Genomic DNA, 8,670 nt, shown 5'->3' on the forward strand with positions numbered 1-8,670 from the left:
TAATAACTTACCTTCTTGATGTGCATTAAGTTTGGAAGAGATTATTACCGGAAAAGTTTCATTTTCTCCCAAAAATAAGTATTTGAGATTGAATGGTAACGACTTCAAATCAGGTTTTGGTGGTTGAACACTTGAAGGTATATAATCAATTGATTGTGATGGCAATTCTTCAATTTGTGGTCTCTAGTTACTTGCTTTTGATTCTTCCTGAAAATAAACCATTTGCAAATCTTCAAATTCATTAAACTCAATTTCACTGGAAGTAGTTTGAAATTGATCATAAACTAATTTCTCAATAAAGTCTACTTCCTGTAAATCATTATTATCTCCAGGTTGCTTGCAAATGTTAAAAACATTCATCTCCAATGTCATATTTCCAAATGATAACTTCATCAGTCCATTCATACAATTAATCAATGCATTAGAAGTTGCAAAAAATGGTCGTCCTAAAATAACAGGAATTGAATTACATGCTTCAATAGGTTGTGTATCCAAGACAACAAAATCCACAGGATAAATGAATTTATCAACTTGTACTAACACATCTTCAACTATTCCTCTAAGCACTTTTATAGATCTATCGGCAAGTAAAAGAGTTACAGAAGTTGGTTTTAACTCACCTAGATTGAGACTCTGAAAGATTGAATATGGAAGTAAATTCACACTAGCTCCAAGATCAAGTAAAGCTCTTTCAATTTTATGTTCTCCAATAAAGCAAGAAATTGTAGGACAACCAGGGTCTTTATATTTCAAAGCATTATTGTTCTGAAGAATGGCACTTACTTGTTTGGCTAAAAAGGCTTTCTTTTTCACATTCAGTTTTCTCTTCACAGTTCACAGATCTTTTAAAAATTTAGCATAAAAAGGTACTTGTTTAATAGCATCTAACAAAGGTATATTGATCCTTACCTGTTTGAAAATTTCAAAGATTTTAGAGTTGTGATTGACTTTCCTTTGTTTGGTCATGGCATGAGGAAATGGAAATGCTGGCAGGGAATCAGTCTTTTCTTTACAATGTTTAGATTCAACCCCTTCCTTACCCTCAGAGATTAACTCATCATCTTTCTCACAAGGTTCAAGAGTGGGTTTTTCAATAACCTTACTACGAAGAGTGATGACTGATTTGACTTGATCCATGTGTTGGCTTCTGGAACTACTTGCATTTGCATTGTATTGCCCCTTGGGATTTTGCTATGGTTGAGATGGAAACTTACCTTTCTCTTGAAAACTGAGAGAAGATGTGAATTTTGCAAGAGCATCTTTTAAATCTGCCATGGTTTGAGCATTTTAAGTGTTGATTGTCTCCTGCTTTTCAACGAATGCACGCAATGTTTCCTCAAGATTTCTTCTAGGAGGTGGAGCATAAGGAGGTGCATATCCATGAGAATTTTGAAAATTATGGTGTGCTTGAAACGGTGGGGAAGTTTGTGCATTATTATTACTACTCTTCCAACTGAAATATGGGTGATTTCTCCAACCAGGGTTATATGTTTGCGAGTATGGGTTATGATTGGGCCTTCGGAAACTATTTAAAGCATGGGCTTGTTCATGGAGGCATTCTTTGAAAGAAGGCAAAGTTGGGCAGTCATTGGTTGCATGTTCATTCATTTCACAGATTTGACACACAATGTCTTAAACAGATTTTAATTGATCACTCTTTTTTTAATTCTAGTGCCTTAACTTTTCTAGCTAAAGATGCAAATTTGGCTTGGAGGTCATGATCTTCCCTAAGGTTGTACATACCTCCACTAGATGTATGAGGTTGAGTTTTACCTGGTGCCTCATAAACTGCCTGTAGTGTCCCAATTTTGAGCATTTTCAGCTAGCAAGTCTAGGTACTCCATTGCTTCATCAGGGTCTTTATTTTCAAAAGTTCCATTGCACATCAATTCCACCATTTGCCTATCTTTAGGTGTTAACCCTTCATAAAAATGTGAAACCAATCTCCATATTTCAAAATCATGATGAGGCAAGTATTAAGCAAGTCTCGATACCTATCCTAACATTGGTAAAATGTTTCTCCTGGTTTTTAAGTGAAAGTGGTGATTTGTCTTTTGAAAGAGTTTGTTTTGTAAGATGGAAAAAACTTATTTAAAAATTGTTATTGCATTTCATCTCAAACACGAATGGATCCTGACCTAAGATTTTGTAGCCATGTTTTAGCTTTATCTTTTAATGAAAAAGAAAAAAGCTTTAATCTGATGGTGTTCATGCTACAATTTAAGTCATTATAGGTGTTACAGACTTCTTCAAATTCTCTCAAATGCAAGTATGGATTTTCTAGATCTAAGCCATGAAAAGAAGGTAAAAGTTGAATAATGCCTGGCTTAAAATTAAAGTGAGATGCATCAGGAGGAAAAACTATACATGAGGGTGCACTTGTTCTTGTTGGATTCATGTGGTCTCTTAGTGTTCTAACTTGATGTTTCTCATTATTCTCATTATGAAGTGATTGGTTATCTTCTTCGGCCATATTTTCTGAAAATGATGAGAATACCCTACAAAGTCTACTACTTAATGTACGTGACCAAACTCTCATGCACGTGTAGAAAGAGAATAAAAGGAAGAAGAAAACAAAAGAAAAAGAAACAAAAGTTAGATACAAGAAAAGTGAAAAGTGAAAATAAAATAAATATTATAATTTATACAAGAATTTACCTTCTCGGCAATGGCGTCAAAAACTTGACACGATTAAAAAGTTGATATCTTATCTCAAGTGCAGGAGTGTCAAAGTAATAAATAACCTAGCAAGACCGGGGTCGAACCACAGGGAGGTGAACTATATAAATTATAAATAATAATAATAACAACAACAACAACAACAACAACAACGATGATGATGATGGTGATGGTGATGGTGAGTTAAAGAGGACTTTGAGATTTAAGAAATGTGAAAATTAAACAATGATAAAAACAAATGTCAAGGTTAGAGGATCCACTAATAGTATTAGAGATAGGTAAAGTATAAACTCTTTATAAATTATCAACATAATCAACATAATCATCTTATTTACGTAACACCATACTTATAAATTTTATCAGGTGTTCATAATGCTAACTTATATTCACAACAAATCAAGTTCCTCTTATAATAACGATGTTGGCCGAAGACTATGAAGGATCAAGTATTTGATGTACCAAGTGTTATACAACACAAATCTAGATTAACCATTTAACAAGTAAGGTATTAAGAATTAATAAGATAAAAATGATAAGACATGTTAATAGCAAACTTTCTTGGATATAAACATTAAAGTCCATGTTGAGTTTATATTATACTTATCCTAACACATTAGTGAAACCTTTTTACCTTGACATAATTAACTTAGCTAGATATTATGAAGAAGAAAAACATAAATAAACAATATAAGAACATAAACATGATATAAGTTAACTGAGTATAGTAAAGGAAATGAAAAGCATGAACAAGAGATTAATGAAAGCAAAACTTAAGTATTACAAAAATATAAAGATAGAGAGCAAGAACATTGTCATAACCCAATTTTTGACCATTTTATTTTAATTATTATTATTATTTTATTTAATGAAAAAAAATAAAAAAATAATGATGAAAAAAATAATAATAATGATGATGGAAAAACAAGTAAAATGAAATAAATGAAGAATGAATTAAAATTTGGGTTAAGGGCAAAATGATTGAAAGTTTTCGGGTTTAATTAAACTTTGAAATTAATCTAATTAAGCTTAAAATTAATTTAATTAATCCAATTAAGGGTTTAATTGGAGAATTGATAACTTTTTAGATTTAATTAAGCTTGAAATTAATTAAATTCATCCAATCAAGGATTTAATTGGAGAATTGATAAGTTTTGAGACTTAATTAAACTTGGAATTAATTTAATTAATCCAATCAGGGGCTTAATTGGAGAATTGATAAGTTTTAGACTTAATTAGACTTTGGATTTAATTAAATTAATTAAATCAGGGACTTAATTGAAGAAATAACAAAGTTTGGGGTTTAATTGGGGGTCCAAATTGCGAAATTAAAATCCAAGGACTACATTAAAAAAGGCGCGCAAATGTAGGGGGCCAATTACAGTTTAAACCAGGGGTTTAATTACAAGACTTTCAAAACTGCATGGATCAAAAGGACAAATGGCCGAACAATGTCGTTTTGAAGACGTTGTTCATCTTCTTCGCCTTTAACCCAGTGACCGTTTTCTACAGTAAAGGACGCCGAACATTGCAGCAGTAATCATCGTCCGTTGGCTTCAGTAATGGGCGCCTTAATGGCGGTCAACCCTCAGTCTGCCGCCCATTATCAACTCGCAGAGCCCTATATAAACCGAGCAGCACCAAAGAGCAGGGGGTTGGAAAAAAAACAGAGAGAGGGAAGGGACGAACGAAACCAAAAGGGAGAAACACAAAGATACCATCCGAATTTTTAAGTTCTTAGAACCCCATACCAGAAGTGAACCCTTCCCTTACCAATATTGGCCTTAAAACAACAAAAACAGAAACAAACCGAGAGAGAGTAGAGAAAGTTTAAAAAACAGAGCACTTGAATAATTTTTCAGACGAGAGCAGACGAAACAGAGACCCGGGAAAGGAATACAACGTGAGATACAAGCATAAGGAATAAGAGGCAGTTCAAAAACAGAAGTGTCATCTTCGACAACCTCACACAAATTTTCTGCAAAAGAATCAGGTAAGTCCGCTCTGTTTTCCCTTGCGTTTTTGCTAACTCATTTTCGCCGCCTGTTTTGAATTAATTAGCAAAGGCCAGGCACGCATTATTTGGATCACGCGTGCCTCATGTAGCCCAGCTGAGTCACTGGCTTGGGCCAGTGACCAGGCTGGGTCGGCTGGGCTTAGCCCAGCCCCAAAAACAATAAAAAATTAAAAAAATTAAAAAAATAGAAAAAAATAAAAAAAAATAGAAAAAAATAAAAAAATAGAAAATAGAAAAAATAGAAAATATGTGTATGCATGAATAAAAATAATATAAATTTACGGGTTTATTCACCAACGCCAGAGTCGGGAGTAAAATACTGGTTTAAGTTTATATTATTTTTATTTGTTATATTTTATTCAGAAAAAAATATATGTGCATGTATGAAAATAATTTTATTTATTTATTTATTTACTGACGCCAGAGTCAAGAATAAAAACACTGATTTAATTATTATTTTTTGTTTTTTTATTTAACTACATAAGAAATAGAAAAATATGTGAACGCATAATAAAATGAATTTAGTTTATTTGTTTATTCACTAGCGTTAGAGTCAGGAATAAAAAAATATTGATCCAAATTTATTTTATAGCTACGTGATAATTACCAACGTCAAAGTTGGAATTATCCGTAGTTGAATATTCACTAACGCCAAAGTCAGGAATATTGCGAATAAACCATTAGAGCATAAACAAGTAAAATTTAGCAATTTAAGACAAAAACAGCAATGCAGTTTGCCTTAGGCAGAACGTTTAAGGGGTGCTAATATCTTCCATTTTACGTAACCAGTCCCGAACCATAGAATCTCTGTTGACCAGTTAGGGTTCCTAGTGACCATAATACTAGGTGGCGACTACCAAACAAGACCTTTTCCCCTAAAAGAACAAGATGCCAGATAATCTGTTCTTTTTCCAATTATCAAGAATTTAATTTTAGAGCCGCCGCGATGTCGGGTGCGACAAACATGATCTTGATATGAAGAACCAAGATTCCTAAATGAATGGCAAATATCTCCTTTTATAGGCTAAAATTCAGAACTATTCATTTGGTAATTGATTATTGATGTAGTGGCCAACTATTGATTTAGTGGACTTGGTGGACAACAGCACTCAAGCATTTTGGCTGGATAAATTGACATTAATGCAATCAGAATTTGGCAAAGTGTTCCCATGAAAGTTGTTGGCAATCATCTTATCTTTCCACTCATAACATTTCAGAGCATTTGGATCACTAGAGCTCGAGATATGGCTAAAATATTGAGTAGTGTTGTTGGTGGACGGGTGAATAGCCCTCAAGCTTTTGTTTGGATGAAATGTCATTGTTACCTTCAGATTTCGAGCAGGTCTTCTTCATGAAAGTTGTTGGAAATTATCTTTTCCTTCCACCCACCAAATTTCACGTCATTTGGCCTTCTAGAACTCCAGATATGGATAAAATTTTGATCAGTGTTTGGGCTGGATTGCAGGACAGATTTTGACTTCTCTTTTGTGGCCAAACTTTGGATTTAAAAACGTCAGATTTGGATCTTACACTATTCATGAACATTGTAAGCCTATTTCTTATCTTTCTATCCATATAAATTAAACTGAAATCCAAGATGTACAGCTCCAAATATGATCCAATAACTTAATAGTGTTCCAATTTGAATTGACTCGGTATCTCTTTTCTAAGTTTCGCCTTTTCTTTGTCCTTTCACTTTCAATAGTTAATCACATCAATCAATCCTTTGAATTGTGAGATATGCCTACATTTAAAATGAGCATTTACCATAAATTAAAGTTATTTTATATTATCAGACTTGTTATTATAAACTATGCTCTAGTTAAGGAGTTATTGATACTTCAAGTGCAAAATAATGATATAAAACCTTGATAAAAATGCACTTTTAAGTACCAATCATTTTTTATTTAAAAATACATTATAATAATATATATATTTATTTATTAAAAATTATTTTTAACACCAGTATATCAAAACAACTTAAAAAATAATATTTTTAAAAAATAAATTTTAAGGGAGCACCATACAAAACACGCCCTGGCTTTGCTCGGGACAATGCACCTTTTCATTTCATATAATGTCATAATTCAATTTTTGTCTCTTTTTATTTTTATTTTATTCTTTCTATTTATTTTTATTTTTACTATATTTTCTATAAAAACGATAATAAAAATTAAGAAAAAACAAATGAAAAAATGATAATAAAAAATGACGATGAAAAAACTAATTATGAAAAACAAATAAATATTGAAATGAATGAAGAATAAATTAATATTTGGGTCGAGACAATATAAATTGAAAGTTTGGGGACTTAATTAAACTTTGGATTAGTTTAATTAATTAAGTCAAGAGTTTAATTGAAGAATTGATAAGTTTGGAGGCTTAATTGAACTTAAAATTAGTTTAATTAATGAAATCAGGGTCTTAATTGAAAACAACATCAAATTTTGGGGCTGAATTCAGTCAAAATTGCAAGGAATTAAAGTTCAAGAATCAAAGTGAAAAAGCAGGGGTAGTGTAGGGAGCTTAATTGATTTTTCAAGAGGTAGTTTTGAAAGAATTAAAAGTTGAAGAGTTAATTAAGGACTGGATTGAAACATTTAGAATACAAGGACTGTTTTGTAAAAGACTCTAAACTCCAATGGTCCTATTGCAAACAATTTATCCAGGGCACGGAATTACAAAACAAAAGGAGCGAATTTCCTGATTAAGGGGCTTAATTACAAAATTGAAAAACATCTGTGAGCAAAATGAAAATGACCATTTCCCATTTCAAAACGGTGTCGTTTCAAAGAGACACCACCTTATTCATGACACCAGGGAAGCCGTTTCAGCAGGAAGAAGAAGGAACAATTCGCTCAGCTGCCCATGATGCAATACGTTACTGAAACGTATGGCATTCTCCGGCTATAAAGCCAGAGAAAGAAAGGCCACGAGGGAGGAGAACCCAGATCAGGGGGGAAGAATAAACGCAAAAACCAGGAGAGGAGAAGACAGACGCAAACTGAGAGCAAACCGAGAGAACCAGAGGACGAACTGAGAGACCAAAAGGAATAGGGAAAACCCACAAACAGGGGAACGAAAAAAAACACGCAGGAGAGAGAGTGAGAGAGACCGAGAGAAAGAGGGAGAGACAGAGAAAAACTAAAACAGAAAAAAAGAACAGAAAAGGAAGCGAAAGGCAACAGAGAAGAACGACGAAATGAACAGTTGAAACAGGTAAGTCTTCCTGTTCCCTCCCCCAAATTTAATTAATTCACGCTTGCGGAGAAAAGAAGACCAGGCGGGTTACTGGTCTGAAACCAGTAACCGTACTGGGCCAGTCTGGTTGGTCCAAGCAGCCCAAAAAATCAGAAAACAACTGGGATTAAGTCGTGCTGGGCCAGGCCTAGCCTGCCCAATCTGTTTTGGGCCTAGATTATGTTTCATAAAACATATCCTTATTTCTTACTCTTTTATTTTCACTCATTTTTATTTTGATATCTGGTAAAAAAGAACTTTCCGGATATCAAAATTTCTAAAACAATTTGTGGATCTTTTTGAATTTATTTATAAGTCCCTCCTGTTTTTTTACTGTGAAATATATATATTTTACTATATAATCAATCTGTAAATTTTTACTGTGAAATACAAATCCAGTGTACGATACATTTTTTTCTTTAAAAAGATAAAAAATATATATATATATATATGCATTGATTTAAATTTATTTTATTGATTTATTTACTGAGGTTAGATTCAGGAATACCACACTTTGTTTTGCTATGTAATATTTACTAACACTATAGTTAGAAGTATCCGTAGCCGAATATTTACTAGCACTAAAGTTAGGAATATTACAGGTATTCTTGTTGGGTCCTGAAATCCATACATGCAGCTAAAATGATAAATTTAAGGTAATATTTGGGTATCCTTAAAATTTCATTAGATAGATTTAGAGTTGTATTGGTTGCATATGAGCTATGTGATCAAGTGCT

The sequence above is a fragment of the Populus nigra genome, chromosome 6 (assembly GCF_951802175.1).
Source record: "Populus nigra chromosome 6, ddPopNigr1.1, whole genome shotgun sequence".
NCBI classification, from domain to species: Eukaryota; Viridiplantae; Streptophyta; class Magnoliopsida; order Malpighiales; family Salicaceae; genus Populus; species Populus nigra.